Source organism: Olea europaea, unplaced genomic scaffold, assembly GCF_002742605.1.
Source record: "Olea europaea var. sylvestris unplaced genomic scaffold, O_europaea_v1 scaffold1685, whole genome shotgun sequence".
Lineage (NCBI taxonomy): Eukaryota > Viridiplantae > Streptophyta > Magnoliopsida > Lamiales > Oleaceae > Olea > Olea europaea.
The window spans coordinates 69,369-91,477 of NW_019234529.1; the positions used below are offsets into that span (position 1 = coordinate 69,369).

Consider the following 22,109-nt stretch of genomic DNA (forward strand, 5'->3'; position numbering starts at 1 on the left):
AATGACATGAGAATTATGAGAATTTTGTTTTCTCGAACCTCAATCACTTTCTCGTGGGTGTATTTGTTTCTTGAGCCGCAATTTATTGACTGATGCCATGTTCGAAAAAGCATGAAATTCTTATTCCACCAAACAAGTTCTGTTTGTCATAAATAAACAGTAAACATGACCAAACATTATTATCTAAATCTAATCTATATTCACAAACAAAAGCCTATAAATACCTCTTAAACGCTTCAACTCCTCATCGAATCTCTCTCATATACACAAGATGGCTAGCTTAGTGAGTTTTCTTGCTTTCCATTTTCTCTTCACCATCTTTCAGTATTCATCACTTGCAGCCAATGTTAATTACAATGTTCAAACATTGGGAGCAAAACCCGACGGAAAAACTGATTCCACAAAAGCATTCTTGAGTGCATGGACCTCTGCCTGTGCCTCTGGACAACCAGCCACCATATACGTGCCACCGGGAAGATTCTTGCTCGGCACTGCAACTTTTGCCGGCCAGTCATGCAAAAACCAGGCCATAACGATACAGATTGATGGCACTCTTGTAGCTCCATCTAATTATAACGTTATTGGAAATTCTGGTACCTGGATAAATTTCGAAAGTGTAACGGGAGTTTCTGTCATTGGTGGAACCTTAGACGCCCAAGGGGCTAATTTGTGGGCTTGCAAAAATTCCGGCAAGAGTTGTCCAACTGGAGCAACGGTACGTTAATAAAGAAGAAAGTGGACTATATCATTTGAAATAGTACTCTAATTAGCTTTGCATGTTTGATACATAATTAGTTCATTCTACTTGAGTAACTTGCAAGAACCTGGAGTGCAAAATGTGACAGTTAAGTCAGCTACATTTACAGGAACACAAAATGGGGTGAGGGTGAAGACATGGGCCAGGCCAAGCAAGGGGTTTGTTAAATATGTTCTCTTCCAGCATCTTGTGATGGTTAACGTCGAAAATCCAATAATTATTGACCAAAATTATTGTCCCGGTGGTCAAAATTGTCCTGATCAGGTAATAATTGCTTTGGTAGCATTATAAATTTTATTGTAGCACTTATTTCCTTACAGAAAAACCCAACTCCCACCCTATTCCCCCTTACTTATATAGAATGAAATCCAGCCCTGTTTAATTCTTATTGAAATGAATCGAAGAAACCTCGAGGTTATTCGTTCATTGCAAAATGAGCTTTACATCCTGCTATAAATAGACAACTGACCAACTAACTTAAACAAACTAACTAACGAACTTACTACAAACCAATACATTTTTGACACATGTAAATATACAACTGATGAAACTAACTTCCAGCCGTGCAATGTAACAGTTATTGCTTGCTTTCATTTGCTGCTTCCGGTTAGCTTCCAGTTTGCATCTATTCTGTTAATTCTGAAAAGGGTTTTATTTTGTTTTTTCAGGTTTCGGGTGTAAAGATTAGTGATATAACTTATCAAGACATACATGGGAGTTCGGCAACAGAAATTGCAATGAAGCTTGACTGCAGTAAAGGAAATCCATGCAGTGATATTAACTTGGAAGACGTTAAGCTGACCTACAAAAATGAACCGGCTCATTCGTCATGCATTAATGCCGATGGGAAGGCATCGGGCTTGGTTCAACCCAACAACTGCTTGTATAATTAGAAAACAGATTGAAGGATTTATAGTTGAACAAGATTATAGATCATATACTAAAAGCTTAAGATACAAAATTAAGAATGAGTTTAGACACACAATGTATCCAATTCAATAAATAAAGTTCATATGAATGAATGTTCTTTTGCATAGATCGGTAATTTTCCAAACATTCTCTCAAAACCTTCTATACAATTATCCCATTACAATTAAAAATTGAAATCAGCGATAAATGTGATTAGTTTAAGGTGATGGAATTGATACATTTATGAGTAAAATGACGATTTACATCTGTACTTGTGTTGTTGGGTTTTGATACTCAATAAATCCCAGGCAATTACGTTAAACAGTGTCAGATTATATTTCATAGGCCGTGGCCGATGAGTGAAATATTTATCAACAATCAATTCATATACTATACCCAAAAACAACGTGGGCTACTAGTTGCAACTTAATTGGTTTTAATGTTGCCTTGGCCCAAGTTCACGTATAGGAGGGCTTCCTTGTGTCTCGCCCCATTACTTTGTGTTTTGGCCCAACCTTTTGTGTCTTGGCCCAATTGGTAATATACCTAAAGCTATATATACCAACTCTCTTGCAAGAAGCCGTGTGTTGTTGCCCTTGTTTGAGAATAGAGAAAAACGGCTTTTTCTTGTGACCACATTCAAGTTCTTCCCTTCTCTTTGCCTTTGTGGTTTGCAATCACCACCATATTGTTGTCCCTTTGTAGGTGAGAAAAGAGGAATGCAACCATAAGTGGATTGAATTGTGGATTTGAAATTTTGGTTGGTTGGTTGATATATTGATAAGTAAGTTTAATCTGAGCCTGGAATCTATTGATTGAAGATTAATTCTGCAACATTTGGTATTAGAGCAAGGTTGTTGGTGGATTTCTGGACCCCCCAAAAAAAATCAGAAATTGGCCGGAAAATTGGCAGAAAAATCGAACAAGAAACTGTCCAGTTTTTTCAATTTTCTACTTGATGAGTGCTCTACACTCATGATATTTATGCCACCTAATTTGTTATTTTGCTACTCTTGAGAGTGTTTTAGAACGTTTTAATGTGAGTTTTGATGTTGTGATGTAGATTGATAAAATTGGAGGAATTAAGCTAAAGTTGGCAAAATTGGAGAGGATGGGCCAAATTGTAAAAGATTCAAAGTTCGGGAACTAAAATGTAAATAATCCAAACTTGTATCGAACCTTGCCATCAAGATCCAAGAGTGTTGGGAGTCAATTGGATGAGGAAAAATGTCAAAGGGATCAAATTTAGGCAAAATGTGATCACAAATCCATTTCCAATCGAAAAGTTATGCTCCAGAATTTCAGCATCATATTGAGACCCATTTCTGATATCGAAAACGATCTAATTGGGAAATGATGTTTGAAGAGAAGTTATAGTTCTTTGAGTTAGCTTTCCAATGCATCTTGAATCACCTCAATCAGATATCGGACGAAAAAGTTATGACAAAAATACTGAAGGAGGCAAAAACTGCCTTTTCCACCCGAGATGGGCGCCACAGCGCCCAAGATGCTGAAAATTAACAAAACAAGCGGCGCCACAGCGCCGGATATGCGGAAAAATTCGATTTTATATTTTTGGAATCTTTTCTTGGTCCAACTCAACCCTAATTCGTCCAATAATTTCAAGATACTATAAATACCATTTAAAAGACCTATTTTCAAAAAGGATGGAAGGGGGCAAGATTGAAGAATTCAATCACACAATTTGGAGGCAGAAATTGAAGACATCAAAAGGAAGGAGGAACAACATCAAGGAAGAAGATTGAAGATCTACCCAAAAGACTAGTTTTTTCTATCATTTTCCTTATGTTGTTTATTATAATTTGTATGATTTTCATTTATTACACCATGAATTAAACAATTTGTCCAGGGGTTTGATGTAGCCAAATCAAGATTATGGTTTGATGATTTTATAATTATTTCTTTGATTTTCCTGCATATATTTAATTATATCATGATTTTAATGCTTTCAATTGCCTGATCAACAATTGGATGATTTGATGCTAGTCAATTCCAGCGCTCGAGAGAGTGGAAATTTAGGCGTGATCATTAGAGTGATACAACATAGAATTTATAGGTTTCGAGAGAAAGTATAAATCTGTGAAGCTTACTCCATAAAAGAATCGGACCTTTATTAAATTCTTGATTTTCAATTTTGAACAGAGATGTTAGAATTGGGATCTAGGGTTAATTTTTAATTATTGCTCAAGAGAGGCGGTTAGAAATACATTCGGATTCTTGCTTTTAAATGTGGGAAAATTAATTGGAATAATTTGAATTCGTTGAATCATAATAGAAAGTTAGGTGAAATCAATCCCTAGGCCTTCTCATTTCATAATCTGTTTGTCACATCCATTCACATTAGTTTAGTTTAAATCGTTCATTCATAAAATATCAATTCAATCATACATTCATCTAAATAAAGTAGAAATTGCATAATTATAGTATTTACTGAAAATTAAATTACAATCCCTGTGGGTCCGACACTCTTACTTCAATACTATATTACAAAACTTGACATCGTACACTTGCGGTTAAATCACGTTGCATAAAACGCGTGGAAAGTTTTTGGTGCCGTTGTCAAGGATTGTTTTCTATTTTAATTTAGATTTTTATTTTTATTTTTTTATTTTGTTAATTTTGGCTATCCACCCTGATTATATTTGGTATTCGTTCTAGGTACTACTCAATAGTATATGCATGATTCCAACATTGGCAAGAGAGTAGAGCAATTGAAATAAGTGGTCTCGACATCGATACAAACTACCCGCCTAAAGAAAATATCTTTTGTCATATTTCCTGGAGGATACACTACACTGAGCATTGTTGGCATACACCTACCGACCCCTGGATAGTAAAGCTTGTAGGGTTCATACAATATTTAAGATGTCGAAAAGAAACAATTGACAAAGCTGATGAAAATTACATGCCTGTGGGATATTACGTAACTGATGATTGGGATGAGGACATCACACTTACAGGAGATGGTCCTCCTCTATTGAAGGAAAGGGTAATTGGAAAGTACTATAATGCACTTGTCAAAGAGGGAGTACGCAAAAGATGTATTGGAGATTGGAAGTACTGGAGCGAATTCAAAAGCTGGAAATATAATCCACTCGAAGGGGTTAAAAAGATAGATTCCTTGTTGCCTGTGGATCTTGAATGTGGATCAATAAGTCAATCCGAAAAAATTTCAGCGATTGTAGAAGAGCCTGAAGTGAGTGACAACTTGATCACAAAGGAACTAAACGAAGATGTAGAAATCAATGAAGATGAAAACAATGTACATTCATCCGAATTCATTGATTATATGGAAATTGATTTTGTGATTAAGTCTGACGAAGTGATTGAAGTCTACATTGTTAAGTTTGAATCGGATGGCCTAAAAAGATCCTATTACATTGAAAAGGACAATGACGAGATCTGGAAAAACAACGAAGAGTGGAGAAAAGTCAAAAGAAGAAAAATGGACAGGGCATCAAAAGCCTTCTTTAAAATTCCATGATGCAATTGCTAAATTCAAGCTCATGACTATAAAGAAGTGCTTCTTGGGAGGCAACCCGAGCATTTTATTTTTATTTTTATTTCGTTTTCTGTTTTTGATTAATAGAATAGTTTAAGTTATTTTATAGTTTCTATTTAGGAATTCATCAACCATATCCCATCTTCCCTTAGTTTTATAAGTAGTCAAGTTGGTTATTATTTGTTTGAGCTAAGTAACACTTGTTCCACGTATTTAATATCTAAAATTTGAATTTTCAGGAATACGACATTGCGGAACAATCATACCAACTTTGAAAAGCAGAAAACATGAAAAATCTCAAGTTTGGGGGAAAAGCTAGAAGAAACGTCCATCAAATTCAACATTAGAGCACCAGACCATCGCTGGCAATTCAGACAATTCAAGGAAGTCCTCCTCTTTTTCTTTTAATTTAACATTAGGGACAATGTTTAGTTTAAGTTTGGGGGGAGTGTATTATAATTTATCTAATTGCTTAATTTTTTTTTTTATTCTGTGTGATTTGTGTGCAATTTTTTTGATTTGTGTGTTTTAAAAAAAAATTATTTGTTTGTTTTTTCTATTATTTATATATTTAATTTTTATTTGTGTGCATTGTCAAAAAAATAAAAATTTGGGTGTTTGCATGCTAGTGTGACTTAGAAAGCCTTGCCGGCGATGATATATATTATTGAGAACATGCGTTGATTTATGAATTGTGGACGAGTTATGTGATCGAGTTAAATTTTTGCTTATTCGTGTGAAACAGAAAATATTTATGCACGTGAGTTAATTGGCGTTGGGCATGAGTAGGTTGATTCACGTTTATAGGTTGAAATAGAGAACTTAGATTCTAAACCCAAACAACCATTAAACATCACAATACCCTTAAACCAAACTTAGGACGTTTGGATGATTGCACTGTTGTAGGGAAATTTGGAGATAAATGTGGATTTAGTGTGTGGATTGTCAGAGACCAATAGGATAAAAATTGGGTGAAAACCTTAAGTTAAAGGTCGATTTTCAAGAATACGTGTTTAATAAGGGGCATTGCACTAATCACCACATATACAAAAAAAAAGAAGAAGATCCCAATGAGGACAACTTTAATAATCTCATTGTGAACCGTCTCTTCGTAGCCTTTATGACTTGAGTAATTAAGACTGTAAGGGTTTAAAACTTGGTGTCCTAAAGTCATCTGATTTGGGAGTCATCGACTTAAAGCTCGCTACAAGGGTCATTTAGAAAGCTTAAGGGGAGATGTCTGTACAAAGAGTGATTAAAGAATAAAGTCATATATAAAAAAATATGAAAAAAAATAAGAAGAAAAATTGAAATCGCATGCCTTGATTAAGCCCCGAACACTTATTTTAGAGAATTAAACCTTTGATAAGGGTTAGTAAATTAGTTGATTCCTAGAAGTTGAAGTAGTCAAAAATACAAGGAGAATCCTCATTTGTTGATATTTTGAACTGCAAACAGTAAAATCTAACCAAACTCGAGCGGCGTGAGAAATTAGGAGTGGAAATTAAACTTAGAATACACCTTGGGAAAAGAAAAGAAAATAAGTTTGAGCGTGTGTGAATCCCTCCAGCGAAGAAAGGAAATATTTGACTTTAAAGGTTGGGAATTGGATCAACTTATTATTGTACGGCATTGCATTTGACTCTCCACACACACACCCGTTTGCATTAAATATGTGAGAATTTGACTTGTACATTATAATTTTGAAGTAATTCATGCAATTGAGGCTATGTTTTCAATCTTGAGCTGTGGAGGCAAGGTGTCTAGCAAAAGGTGTTTTTAAGTAATCGTGTGCTTTAATTGTGCTTGTGTGATTGTTAATGATTTTCTTTGGTTTGATTTTTGCTCGAGGACAAGCAAAAGATTAAGTTTGGGGGTGTTTGATGAGTGATTTACACTCGTTATATTATGTCATTAATTTCATGATTTTGCTATCTTGGAGAGTATATTAGAATTGCTAACAAGTGTTTTGGTGTTGTTTTGTAGATTGATGGAAGTGGAGAAAACAAGAGCTAAAAGTGGCCAAAGAAAGGGAATAGGCAAAAGTTAGCGAAATTGGATGAAATGACCAAAATGTAAGAGATCCAACATTTGAGGATTAAAATGCAATTAATCAAAAGTCGTGTCGAAACTCGCGATGAAGATGCGAGAGTACTAGGAGTCAATTGGATGAAGGAAGGTGTCAAAGGGATCAAATTTAGTCAAAATATGATCACAAATCATTTTCCAATCGAAAAGTTACGTGCCGAAGTTTTGGTCTCATATTGAGACTCATTTTTGACATAGAAAACGATCGAATGGGAGAATGATGCCTGAAGCAAAGTTGTAGCCCTTTGAATTAGATTTCCAACACATCTTGAATCACTACAATCGGATATTGAACGAGAAAGTTATGCTAAAAATACTGAAGGACGCGCAGAATGCCGTTTCAGGCGTACCGGGCGGCACGGCGCCCATCGTGAGCGCTGGGGTGCTCATCTTGCTGAAAACAAGCAGAAAGTCAGCGCCCAGGCGCTGTATTCTGAACAGAAGAAAATTCTGATTTTATAATATTTTCTCAGCCTAATTAGTAACCTGTTGTTCCCTAAATTCTAAGACACTATAAATACACAATTGAAGACCTAAATTAAGGGAGAGCTGCACACTAAAAATCTATGGGATCAAGCCACGCACGGGATTTGGAGATGGCAAAACAGGGAATCAGCTGCCCAAAAATTCTGGGAATTAGAGAGAATCTGGAGAGGAAGAGCCGACAACTTCAAGAGGATTGAAAGGAGGTCAGCCGACCAAACGCAACAGGAAGGCAGAACTCAAAATTTTGGCATGTTTACTTCTTCAATTAATCAATTTGGTGGATGGCTGGACAACCTTGAATGAGTCAAAGGGCAGAAACTAATTGAGAGGCGCGGAAAACAAGGGAAGAATCGATTTACTCATTTAATTTTTTTTCTTTCTTCTTCATGTTTTACACTATAATTTGTATGAATTTAACATCTTTAATTACGCACTGAACAAATTACCTTGTGCTCAATATTATGGTTTGATGAAATTCTATAATTATTTAGTTTAATTTTCTCGTATATATTTTATTGTATCATGATTTTAATGCTTTCGATTGTCTGATCAACAATTGGATGATTTGATGCTCTAAATTTGGCGCTCGAGAGAGGAAAATTTAGGCGTGATCTAAGATTGATACAACCTAGAATTTATAGGTTTCGAGAGAAGGTATAAATCTATGATGCTTACTCCACAAAAGAATCGGGCCTTTTATAAATTCGTGATTTTCAATTTCAAACAGAGATATTGGAATTGGGGTCTAGGGCCGGTGCTCGAGAGAGGGGGTTAGAAATACATTAGGGTTCTTGCTTTTAAATAGGGGAAAATTAATCGAAGTAATTGGAATTCGTTGAATCATAATTGAGAGTTAGGTGAAATCAATCCCTAGGCCTTCTCATTTGATTAATTGCATTCTCCAATTTTATGGCATCCAATCACGTTAGATTTAGTTTATATCATTCACTCATATAACATTCATTCATAAAATCATCAAATTGTCTAAATGAAGTAGAAATTTACATAATTATAGTACTTAGTGAAAATTAAATTACAATCTCTGTGGTTCGACATCCTTCTTCAAAACTATATTACAAAACTTGACACCGTACCCTTGTGGTTTAAAAATCACGTTAAATAAATCGCGTGACAAGTTTTTAGTATATTATAAATTGTCTAGAATTGCCTAATCTTTTTAATTATTGTGTGAATTGTGTGCATTTAAAAAAAAAAATTATTTTATTTTATGTGTGTGTTTTGTTTTTAATTTCTTAATTGTGTGCATTGTTAAAAAAAACGATTTTTATTTTATCTTGCATGCTTGTGTGAGTTAGACAGTTTTGCATATATTGATTTGTGTAATTAAGAACATGTGTTATTTTATGAATTGTGGACGAGTTATGTGTTCAAGTTAGATTTTTGCTTATTCATGTGAAATGGAAAATATTTATGCACTTGAGTTGATTGTGACGTTGGGCATGAGTAGGTTGATTCATGTTTATGGGTTGAATAAGAGAACTCAGATGCTAAACTCAAACAACCTTTAAACATCATTATATCCTTAAATCAAATATAGGCTATTTGGTAGGTTAAGCTGTTGTAGGGAAACTTGGAGATATGTGTGGATTCCGTGTGTACTAAATTTTGTGTGGATTGTCTGAGACTAATAGCATGAAAATTGGGTGAAAACCTTAAGTTAGAGGTCAATTTTCAAGAATAAATGCTTAATAAGGGGCATTGCACTAATCATTGCATAAAAAAAAAAAAAAAAAAAATCCCAATGAGGACAACTTTAATATCTCATTGTGAATTGTCTCTTCGTAACCTTTACGACTCGAGTGATTAAGCCTGTAGGGGTTTAAAACCTGGTGCCCTAAAGTCATCTGATTTGGGAGTCATCGGCCTAAAGCTCGCTACATGGGTTATTTAGAAAGTTTAAGGGAGGGACATCCGCACAAATGATGATTAAGGAATAAAATTTATATCTGAAAAAAAAAATTTGGAAACCACATGCCTTGATTAAGCCCCAAACACTTGTTTTAGAGAATTAGACCTTTGATAAGGGGTTAGTAACTTGATTGATTCTTAGAGGTTAAAGCGGTCAAAAATAAGGAGAATCCTCATTTGTTGACATGATGAACTACAATTAGTGACGTTTAACCAAACTTGAGTGGTGTAAGAGATTAGTATTGAAAATTAACTTTAGATTACACCATTGGGAAGAGAAAAGAAAACAAGTTTGGGGGTGTGTGAATCCCACGAGCGAAATAAGGAAATATTTGACTTTTAAGGTCGGGAATTGAATCAACTTATTATTGTACGGCGCTGCACTTAACTCTTCACACACACACACACACACACCCGTTTTGCATATAGTAAGTGGGAATTTAGCTTGTGCATTATAGTTTTGAAGTGATTCGTGAATTTGACAGTATGTTTTCAATCCTGAGCTATGAAGGCAAGGTGTCTAGCACAATGTATTTTTAAGTGATCTTGTGTGTTTTAATTGAGTTTGTGTGTTTGTTTGTTATTCTCTTTAGTTTGTGTTTACTCGAGGACAAGCAAAATATTAAGTTTGGGGGTATTTAGTGAGTGCTCTACACTCACGATATTTATGTCATCTAATTTTTTATTTTGCTACTCTTGAGAGTGTTTTAGAACGTTTTAATGTGTGTTTTGATATTGTGATGTAGATTGATGAAATTGGAGGAATTAAGCAAAAGTTGGCAAAATTGGAGAGAATGGGCCAAATTGTAAAAAAATTCAAAGTTCGGGGACTAAAATGTAAATAATTGAAACTTGTATCGAACCCTGCCATCAAGATCCGAGAGTGTTAGGGGTCAATTGGACGAGGAAAGATGTCAAAGGGATCAAATTTAGGCGTAATGTGATCAAAAATCAATTTCCAATCGAAAAGTTATGCTCCATAATTTCAACCTCATATTGAGACCCATTTCTGACATAGAAAAAGATCGAATTGGAAAATGATGTTGGAAGAAAAGTTATAGCCCTTTGAGTTAGATTTATAACGAATCTTGAATCACCTCAATCGGATATCGGACGAAGAAGTTAAGGTAAAAATACTGAAGGAGGCGAAAACTGCCTTTTCCACCCGAGAAGATGCTGAAAATTAACAGAACAAGGGCGCCACAATGCCGAATATGCGGAAAAATTAGATTTTATATTTTTGGAATCTTTTCTTGGTCCAACTCAACCCTAATTCGTCCAATAACTTCAAGATACTATAAATACCATTTAAAAGACCTATTTTCAAGAAAGATGGAAGGGGGCAAGATTGAAGAATTCAACCACACAATTTGAAGGAGGCAAAAATTGAAGACATCAAAAGGAAGGAGGAACAACACCAAGGAAGAAGATTGAAGATCTACCAAAAAGACTTGTTTTTTCTATCATTTTCCTTATGTTGTTTATTATAATTTGTATGATTTTCATTTATTACACCATGAATTAAACAATTTATCTAGGGGTTTGATGTAGCCAAATCAAGATTATGGTTTGATGATTTTATAATTATTTCCTTGATTTTCCCGCATATATTTAATTGTATCATGATTTTAATGCTTTCAATTGCCTGATCAACAATTGGATGATTTGATGCTAGTCAATTCCGACGCTCGAGAGAGTGGGAATTTACGCGTGATCATAAGAGTGATACAACATAGAATTTATAGGTTTCGAGAGAAAGTATAAATCTGTGAAGCTTACTCCATAAAAGAATTGGACCTTTATTAAATTCTTGATTTTCAATTTTGAACAGAGATGTTAGAATTGTGATCTAGGGTTAATTTCTGATCGGTGCTCGAGAGAGGCGGCTAGAAATACATTCGGATTCTTGCTTTTAAATATGGGAAAATTAATTGGAATAATTTGAATTCGTTGAATCATAATTGAAAGTTAGGTGAAATCAATCCCTAGGCCTTCTCATTTGATAATTTGTATTCACCAAATTTGTCACATTCAATCACATTAGTTTAGTTTAAATCGTTCATTCATAAAACATCAATTCAATCATACATTCATCTAAATAAAGTAGAAATTGCATAATTGTAGTAGTTAGTGAAAATTAAATTACAATCCCTGTGGGTTCGACACTCTTACTTCAATACTATATTACAAAACTTGACACCGTACACTTGCGGTTAAACCACGTTGCATAAAACGCGTGGCACTACTAGTTTGGTTTGGGTGTTTTTTGGTCAAGCCACTTACCTTTTGGACAAACCAAGACCACCGACGTGTTCAGCAAACCGAGGCACGCCAAGGTGGGTGGCGCGTGACCGGAGCAGCAGCACATGGACCTCTAGCGTGGGCATGTACGGGCACGTGGGACCTTTGACGATGACGATCTCTTCAGATAGTTTTCTTCAGACGATGAGACAGGCCCTACGATAGTGTTCGTTTTTAGTTTTGGGTGTTGCTGTAAAATTTGGACCATTTTGCCCCTGTGTGTTCAGAATTCAATTTTGCTTAATTGGTTGCTAGAGACTTTGGGGCGAATAGTGACGGTCCTAAAGTAACAAATTCATGATTCTCATAATTTACATTCTCAAATTGGTCCACTTTGGTATATTAACTTATCTCAATTTAAATTCCAGCATTAGCGCATCACTGTGTGGGTTGACAAGAGGTTTGTGTTTACCATGAAGTGATAAAATTGCTTGTGCTAGAAATTTAGGAATTATTTGCTTTATTTGAAGTGTTAGTTTTAATTGCAAGTTAGTAATTGCTTCTGTGTTCAATTATATGCATTACATGAAAATTTGGATTTTTTGTTAACATACCTTCGTATTGCATTAATTATTCTGTTAGAACACCTGGACTTGACCAATTTGAACATTTCCTTGATCTAAGAATGTGAATCTTACAAAATCCTGGGAATTTATGACGGTGTATATTACGGTCTTAAGATTACTTTGTATGACCTATTTACGCATTTGGTTGTTCTATTTTAAAAATGTTTTCACGTTTTTTTAATGGAAAAGGAGATTTTTCAATTTTTCAACAAAAGATGAAGGGTATTTTAGTCCAATAAAAGTTTCAAATGTTGTAGATGACAAATTTCCTTCAAACTTAACAAAAGCTAAAAAATAAAAATAAATAAAAAAAAGGGAATAAGATGATCTTGCTTACACTCCAATCATTTTACACCTATCTAATACTGTTTTGAGAAAAGTAGGAAAACTTGATTCTACAAAGAACTTTGAAAAACGTTGGAAGACTTATGTTTGTTTAAGTTTACTCCTAACAAATTATACTTGTTTGAAAGATTTTTCAGTTCTAAGATGGATCCTTCAAGGGATCTTGATGACAATTTGGATGTCTTTAACAAATTAGTTCAAGTTATTGTTAACTATGGCGAAAAGGTGTTTGAAACATATAAAGTCATTATTTTGCTTAATTCCATGCCTAATTTATATAGAGAGATTAAGAATGCAATTGAGTATGGTAGAGACACCTCAACATCCGAGATTGTCATAGACTCATTTAGGAGTAAGGAGATGAAAATTAAGGCTGAAAAAGAAGAAAAGAAGAGTGGTGAGTTACATATGATGAGGAGTACGATGAAGTTTAAGCAAATGAATTTGGGTAGAACCCAAAACTGTAGTGATTCAAGTAGTGACTTGAGTGATGAGGAGAGTAAGAAGAAGGATAAAGGATGGGACAAGTCTAGCGGTAGACGGTGTTACAGCTGTGGTAAGCCTGTACACTTTATTAGGAACTATCCCAAGAAAAAAGATAAGTAGAAAGGTAAGATGAGATTTGAGGCGAATGTAGCTATAGGGTCGAGTGATGACCTTAGTGAGGTTTGTTGAGATTAAACCTAGTTATTGCATGTGCATCTATGTGTGATCCTTTCTGCATGTGTATGACTGCCTAATTTTGTTGCATGATTATATATTGTATTTCAATGTGTTTGATATGTACATTTGCATGAATTTGAGATAATATGATTACTTGGTGTAATTGTTTGCATACATAGTGGGTTAGGATGCATTAATAGTGTGTTGGATGTCTTTTGGTAAGGTGAAATTTAGATGCCTAGGGGTACATTGTGGTTTGTATCGGGGATTTGGAATGTAACATTTGAATTACAAGTGAAGATGTGATTAAATGTCTAAAATTATTTATCTATAAAGAGGCTCTGATCAAGTGGAGTGTGAAAGGAGCACTTTTGTCACTTTTGTTAGGTGGAGACCCATTATCCACGTAGGTTGGAAGAAGTGATGTGGTGATAGAGGATTATCCCAAGGACTTATGATCTATTGTGTCATACTAGTTAGACATGGGTTGCGTGATAAGTCTAGTGAGCATGGTGGCGATGAGAGGAGATATGTGTTCTTGAGGTATGAACAACACGGAATGAGATAGGGTAAGTGTGGTGAGATCTTCTCATGGATCATTTATGCATTTGTTGCATATGTGGTTGATCGTGTGTTTGATTAACTTTATGTTAATCTATGGTTCTGTGTGAACGTATTTCTAAAAAGATCTATGTGTGTTATTTTATAATATATCGTTACTGTACATGTATTTGCTCTTGATTGTTTACTGTTGAATATTTGCTTCTACTCGGGTGTTATTGACCTTAATCCCGAGGAGTACATGGAGCAGGTATAGTATGTGTTTCAGGTTGGAAACACGAGGTAAAGTTTGTGATCCAATTTCATTGGCTACCTTGATTATGCAAGTGCTAACTGTGTATTTTGATTGCTTATAGATTTATTGAGCATCAGGGTGGAGATTTGTTGGGTTTTGATAGCCAATAAATTCTGAGCAATGATGTTAAACAGTGTCGGATTATATTTCATAGGTCGTTGCCCATGAGTGAATTATTTATCAACCAGTCAATTCATATTGTCGGATTATGTTTCATCTACACAAGACATTTGTTATGGGCATCGAAATTAAGTCATTGACAAGGATTACAACATTTAAAATAGAGGTTTTGTATCTATTCCAACATACTTTGAAGAGGTCGGGAAAAATAGTAATGAAGGGTCTACAAAATCTATGAGGTATGTCGGTCAATAAAGCATGAAAAACTACCATAAGATAGACGTTGATTTTTATAACTCTTAACTCTTATGCCCCATCAAAGTTTGTCTATCTATTTTCTTATAATAAATATTTAACAAGCATGGTGGTTTGATTAGGAAAAATGGATTTCATGATCATATATAGACTCTCACATGTATTTCAACAAGTCAACACGGTAGTTGATAATTTAGCCTTTGTTTTTGAAGAAATTATAAATGTTTAATATATATATATATATATATATATATATATAAAAGTGGTGAATAAGTTGACAGTTTTTGTAGGTCCATTGAAATGTAAGGTTTAATATGAAGTTTGAATATCTACAAATAACTTATAAATTTTACTAAATGAAAGGTTGACTAATTTTTGTATATATTTCCAAGGCTTTATGTAAATCGTACTTTAGTTAGAAATATTGTACCCTTTAGGACATCATTGACAATTAATAAAATAAGAATCAATCATGTAAATAAAGTGCATTCTAACATGCATTTTTTCAGCTGCACCACATCTTCTGCCTATATTAAGATTAATTCAATTAGCTTTGGCATGTGAACAAATGCATGAACAAATGTGGTTAGATCAAGGTTAATCCCTCTAATTAGCAATTTTTTTTTTAATGATTCTTTCTGAATATAGATTTGCGCACTTTTTAGGGATTTTTCTACCCAACTTTCAAAATCTCAACATTTTCCTTCGTTCACACACATCTACACAAGAGATCTGCAACAAATATAGGGGAAGGAACAGGGATTGGGGACAGGACCGAGGTCCCTCTTATTAACAATTTTTTTATGATTCTTTCTGAATATAGATTTACTCACTTTTTAAGGATTTTTCTACACAACTTTCAGAATCTCAACATTTTCCTTCGTTCACACATGACATCTCCACAAGAGATCTGCTACAAATACAGGGGAAGGGACAGGGATTGGGGACAGGGCCGAGGTTGTGCGACCTCGGCCCTTGATCTGCATTTTTAAAATTCAGATTAAGGGCCAACATCGCGCCACCTCTACCCTGTCCCCTCCCCATGTCTCTTTAGCATTTTTGTCTTCTCAATTAGGTGTGGCATTGCTTTTAAGTTTTATGTCATAACAATAAAACTTAAAGCCGTTCATCTTTTTTAGTGACCGAGACACACTTTTCTTTGATGTAATTATGCCGTATATTGAAGATTTTTCTTTTATTTGTCGAGACATATCCTGCTTCACGTTCGGTTTTTGATAAATCTGGATTTCAATATCATGGATTTTCTCAGTTATTAATTTCTAATCTAATACAGAGTGGTTAATTATAAAAAAAAAGGTTGGTATCGTGATTTTATCTAATTTAGTGTATAAAACATATCACACTCTTGAATTTTATGTCCGAATTACATTCCTTTGATTGAGGGAATTCTTTTCGTCTGTCAAGAGCTTTGAATGTGATTATTTTGACCTCTAGATAAACTATACTGCATGGAAACATGGTAATTTCATGACTTATCGTTTGGCAACTCTCAAGTTTATCCACCTCAAAAGACGACGAAGTAAATACAATTCCACGTTGTCCTTTTTTGATAGAATTTTATGTTTTAATATTATATCAGAGTCTATTAAACTTCAATAATAATTCATACATGTTGATTTATATTGGGACAAATAACAAATAACATGTACGTAGTTCCACATTAATTCTACTACAGTGTATTACAATAATCTAACGTCCCTTTTAATTGTGTCTTCAATAAACAGACTCTGGCCTTCTAAAATTCCAACAACATCATGATCAATGGATTATCTTCAATAAATAGCCAGAAGTTTCACATTCTGATTTATGGATGCCAAAACGCCAAGCTGGTGGAAATGAAGGTTTCAGCAGCAGGCAATAGCCTAAACACTGACGAAATTCATGTGGAAAAATCAATAGGAGTCACACTTATGAACTCTAAAATTGGCACTGGAGATGATTGTGTCTCTATAGGCCCCGGCACCTCCAACTTGTGGATTGAAAACGTCTCCTGCGGCCCTGGCCATGGGATCAGGTACTAAAGAAATAAAATATTTTTTTATTAAATACATATCCAAAAATATGCATCCCTATGATTTATTTTCTGTCTATCCTTGTTCCAGTTAATGAATTTTTGTTAATTTTTCCAGCATTGGCTGGGATTTGCAAGAACCTGGAGTGCAAAATGTGACAGTTAAAACAGTTACATTTACAGGAACTGAAAACGGGGTGAGGGTGAAGACATGGGCCAGGCCAAGCAATGGATTTATTAAATATCTTCTTTTCCAGCATGCTGTCATGGTTACTGTTGAAAACCCTATTATTATTGACCAAAATTACTGCCCTGACGACCTAAAATGCCCTGATCAGGTAATTACCGTAGCATACTTACTCTTTGCTACTGGGACAAATCGATGGGAACTTGTTCACAAAAAAAAAATAAAATAAATAAAATTCAATGAATTTACACAATTAACTAGCAAATTACCTCCGGAAGAGGGTCTTAATATTTTTTTTTCTTTTTTCTTTTTCAGGTTTCAGGTGTGAAGATTAATGACATAACATATCAAGACATACATGGAAGTTCGTCAACAGAAATTGCAATGAAACTTGATTGTAGTAAGCGATACCCATGCAGTGATATTACACAGGAAGACGTTAACCTGACTTACAACAATGAACCGGCTCAGTCGTCATGCATTAATGCCGACGGGAAGTCTTCTGGCTTGGTTCAACCAAATAGTTGCTTGTATAATTAGGATAAAACATAGACTACCAAATTAAGAAAAAGGGATATAAAAATTATTTATTAGAGTGAAAGTGAAGAATTAAATCTTCGACTGATTGTAACCTGTATCCCATTACTCTATAAATATTAATTCCTACCAAGAAAATTTGCTTTCAATAACATTAATTTTTGACGCGAAAGGACAAGATTTTAATATAATTAGCAACTGTATAGGAATGATAGTGTAATTAACTAATATCATTTTGACTTGCAAGCCGTTAATAAAATAAGAATCAATTATGTAACAACGTCTTCTAACATGCATTTTTGCCGCTGGACCGCAATCTTCTGCCCATATTAAGGTATATATTACGTTAAGAAGTTCATGAACCAATTTGAAGAGATTAAGGTTAATTCCTTCCAATAATTTCCTTCAAAAGCAAAGTATAATAAATCCCCGTTCATTCTGAGTATAGATTTCTCACGTTTGCACCACTTTCGAAAAATATACCTGAATCAATAATATATTAGAACAGTTGGACTAATTTTTGCTGTTGAGCATAAATATATATAAAAGTTGATAAATAAAACAGTAACTTTTTGTTGTTTGCAAAAGTCAACGAAACGTATTGGCCTAAGCATTTACATATCATGAAATTTGGGCTAACACTTTTAGCACAATCTAAGCTCCCTATGGAATTTTGGGTTGATACATTCTTAACAACAACTTTTGATTAATGGACTCCCATCTATTGACAATGTCTTTGCGTATTTCAAGTTGTTTGGTATAGCACCTGATTACACCTTTTTATGCACATTTGATTGTGCTTATTCCGCCTTTCTCAAATCTTGCACGTCAAAATAATTAACCTTCCATATCAAACAATGTATATTCCTTAGATATAGTTCCTCCCTACATGACTAATGTTGTCTGGACCAAATAAGTTTGACTTTTTATGATGGAACCTCGAGTACTTAATTGTTGTTGAGATATTGTTGAATTCATTAGATATTGTTGAGCCCAATATATATGCCTCACATTCTTGGCCCAGTTGGGATGATGGGCCGTGTTTATTGTAATGGTATTGGTCCATTTTATTAAGAGAAAATGTGTTCCCTTGAAGTGCGACTTCTGCCTTTCTTGGAGATGTGATCTGGCCATATATTTGGCCATCTCCTCACCGTTGATCTACAACCATTCATCTTACCTGATTAAAGATCTGTTGGACGGTTCATTTGAGGAAGACCTATTCTGGGTTATCTGAGTGTTCTAGGGTTTTTCTTCCTTTCTCACGCCACCTTATTTTTTGAGTGAAAATTACCTTCTATAAATTTGAGTGATTTTTGATACTACATTTGGTGTATAACTATGTGATCTTGCTTAGTGCGAGCTTGGTGGTGTTGTGTAATTCGTATGTGAGGCGAGATTAAAACAGTGAAGAAACTTTGTGTTTCTTTGTACATTTGTAACATTCTTGGTGATTTTTCTAGTGGATCTAAAGCTCAATCTACCTAGTAAATGCTCAACGTGGTGAGTAGGCTGTAAGACTGAACATTCGGGCCTTTGTGACTAAAAGTCCACCGTGTTCATTCTTTTTAAATTTCTGCAATCTTGTTTTTCTGTGAATCTTTGTGAAATATTGTTTCGATTAACCTCTCGAGAACCTACAAGTAGTATCAGAGCATCTTCTCCGGAGGATTTGGATACGAGATCGATTTTTTTGAAAACTCTAAGTTTTTTGAAAATTCTTTTTTATTCACAAGTCTTCGAGATTAAAGAATTTTTGAGTGAAAAATTATCTTTTCTAAAAAATTTAATGGTATATCTCACTTCGATTCAACTCTCTGGTTGGATCCTTTGAAATCGTGAGTGTTGTTCTGGGTAGATCTGTAAGATCTACTGATACTCTTTGAGTTTTTGGGTCCTAAAATTGATCTTTCTGATAAAACTTTGTGACTCGCTCTTAACCCTATGTGATCTGCTGTTTGTGCTGATTTTTGGTGAGTTGAGATTTTTCTCACTGTCGAGTCACGATGATTCTCTTAACTCACTCTGAGTTCTTGGTGAGTTGTGTCAACTTGTTTCGATTCTTACTGAGTTCCCACTGAGTCACTATCAACAGTGAGCTGTCTGTGCTTATACTAAATTCTTGTGTCGTCTTGGGTATACTCTGAACCCCCTCTTTATTATTGTTGATTACCTGCGTTAATTTTCAACAACTTGTTATTAAGGTAAGTCACTCTCCAGTACTTTCCTTTGTCCAAAGTCTCATTCGAGGACCTGAGAATCTAAGGGAGTATTGGAATAAAGGGTTACCACCCCTTAAAAGTTTCAAGAACTGAAAATTGCACGTGTAATTACAATATCCATGATTCTATCATTGCATTTATCATCATGTCCACTACACACAAAATTGAGATTGATGTATGGAATGGTAATGGTGACTTTAGTTTATGGCGTCAGAAAATGAGGGCTCTTTTGTTACAACAGAGATGTGCACATGCTATTGATAACACTTATCCTAATGAAACTTGTGCTTATAGGAGACAAGAATTAGATGATATTGCTTAGAGTTCCATTTTTCTTCATCTGTCGAATAGTGTAATTAGAAAAATTGGTGAAACTACCTCTGGACAAGCGTTGTGGGATAAGTTGGAATCCCCTGACTTAACTAAATCCACACCTAATAAGTGCTATTTTCTAAGGCAGTTTTATAATTTCAGATTTGATACATGCTTAGGACTAGAGGAAAACATTAATAAATATGTAAAACTGGTGCTGGATCTAGAGAATTGTGATGAAAAACTCTCACAAGATCAACAAGTTGTTGGCCTTCTAAATTCTCTAAGCGACAGATATAGGGAGATAAGGAATGCCTTGGAATATGGGGGCCAAGATCTTACAGTTGACATAATAATATCTTCCCTAAGAAATATGAAACTTGAACTGAAAGTTGAGCCAAGGATTCAAGATATGGTGAAGGCTTACACATAAAGGAAAAACAGAATGAAAATAAGAAGAATGTTGTGTGTCACTTCAATTCCCATAAAAGAGGTAAACCCCAAGATCCCAAATTTAGGGACAAAAACAGAAACCAAGTGAAATATATTGTGGTAAAACATGACACCTAATCAAAGATTGTTTCAAGAAAATTCTGATACAAAAGAAAAAAATTTAATGGTTCTGCAGTTGTAGCCTATAAAAGAGAACATGATATACAGGGGGGGTTGTCCTTGTTAATACCATCAATAGAAACCCAAAAGAGTGGGTTTTAGATTCTGGGTGCACTTTTCATATGTGCCCCATTAAAGATTGATTTTCTGGTTTTGGTAATCTGAATGGGGGACAAATGCAAATGGGAAATGACATGAGTTGTCCGATAAAGGGGATGGGAAAAGTGAATCTCCTGATGGAAAATAATTACATACTTAAACTAGAAAAAAGTGAGGTATGTACCTAAATGAAAGAGAAATCTAATTGCTCTAGGAGAGTTAGATGAAGACTATGATATAAGCATCTATAAAAGCTCCATCAGCTGATATTTGATGATAGAGAAGTTGTCTTTGCTCCTAAGATCAATGGTATCTCTACAAGCAGAACCTTTGGTAGGTTACAATTCTGCAACTATTGATTCACAATGTGATAAGTCCTTAATTTGGCACAGAAGACTTGGCCACATGTCTGATAAGGGATTAACTATTTTAAATAAACTAGGATTTTTTGGAAAGGATAACATTGAAAAACTGAGTTTTTGTAAAAACTATGTAATTGGTAAACAGAGTAAACTACCTTTTAAATCTGAAAGTCACAAATTCACTTCTATTTTGGACTATCTTCATGCTGATTTGTAGGGTCCAGCATCTATAAATACCCTAAGTGGATTTAGATTTTATCTACTTATAGTGGATGACTTTTCAAGAAAAGTATGGACTTTTTTGTTAAAATAAAAATTAGATACTTTCCAAAATTTTTAACAATGGAAAATCATGATTGAAAATTTAACTAATAAGAAGATCAAGCACTAAGGACTAACAATGGCCTTGAGTTTTGTAATATGGAATTTGATTCCTTTTGTAAGGAATTTGAAATATTAAAGCATAGAACTATGACATACACCCCTCAGCAGAATCGGGTGGCTGAAAGAATGAATAGGACCCTTTTAGAAAATGTCAGATATATGTTACAAAGTTCAAGGCTTCCTAAATTCTTTTGGGAGAGCTTTAAAAACTGCCTTGGAAGATAGCACTTATTAGGTCCTTCTAGTGCCATTGACTTCCAAATCCCTGAAACATTGTGGTCAAATACTGCACCTGATTACAGTAGACTTAAAATCTTTGGCTGTGCTACACACTCCCATCAAAATGAAGGTAAACTTGAACTAAAATCTCAAAAAAGTGCCTTCTTAGGGTATGGGAAGGAGACTAAAGGGTACAGGTTTTAGGTTAAGAGTCAAAATGGGTTTAAAGTAAGTATTAGTAGAAATGTTATCTTTAATGAGAATGAATTTCCTTATAAAACACAATTTGAAACTGAACCTATTGGATCTATTCCCATGAAAGAAACTACTCTAGAAAATCCAGAA

The 22,109-nt window shown here is 34.6% G+C and overlaps 1 pseudogene; it reads left to right on the plus strand.

Moving 5' to 3' along the window:
• The first annotated feature begins 226 nt into the window (after positions 1–226).
• LOC111377602 lies at positions 227–17,557 on the plus strand (annotated as a pseudogene).
• Positions 17,558–22,109: the final 4,552 nt, after the last annotated feature.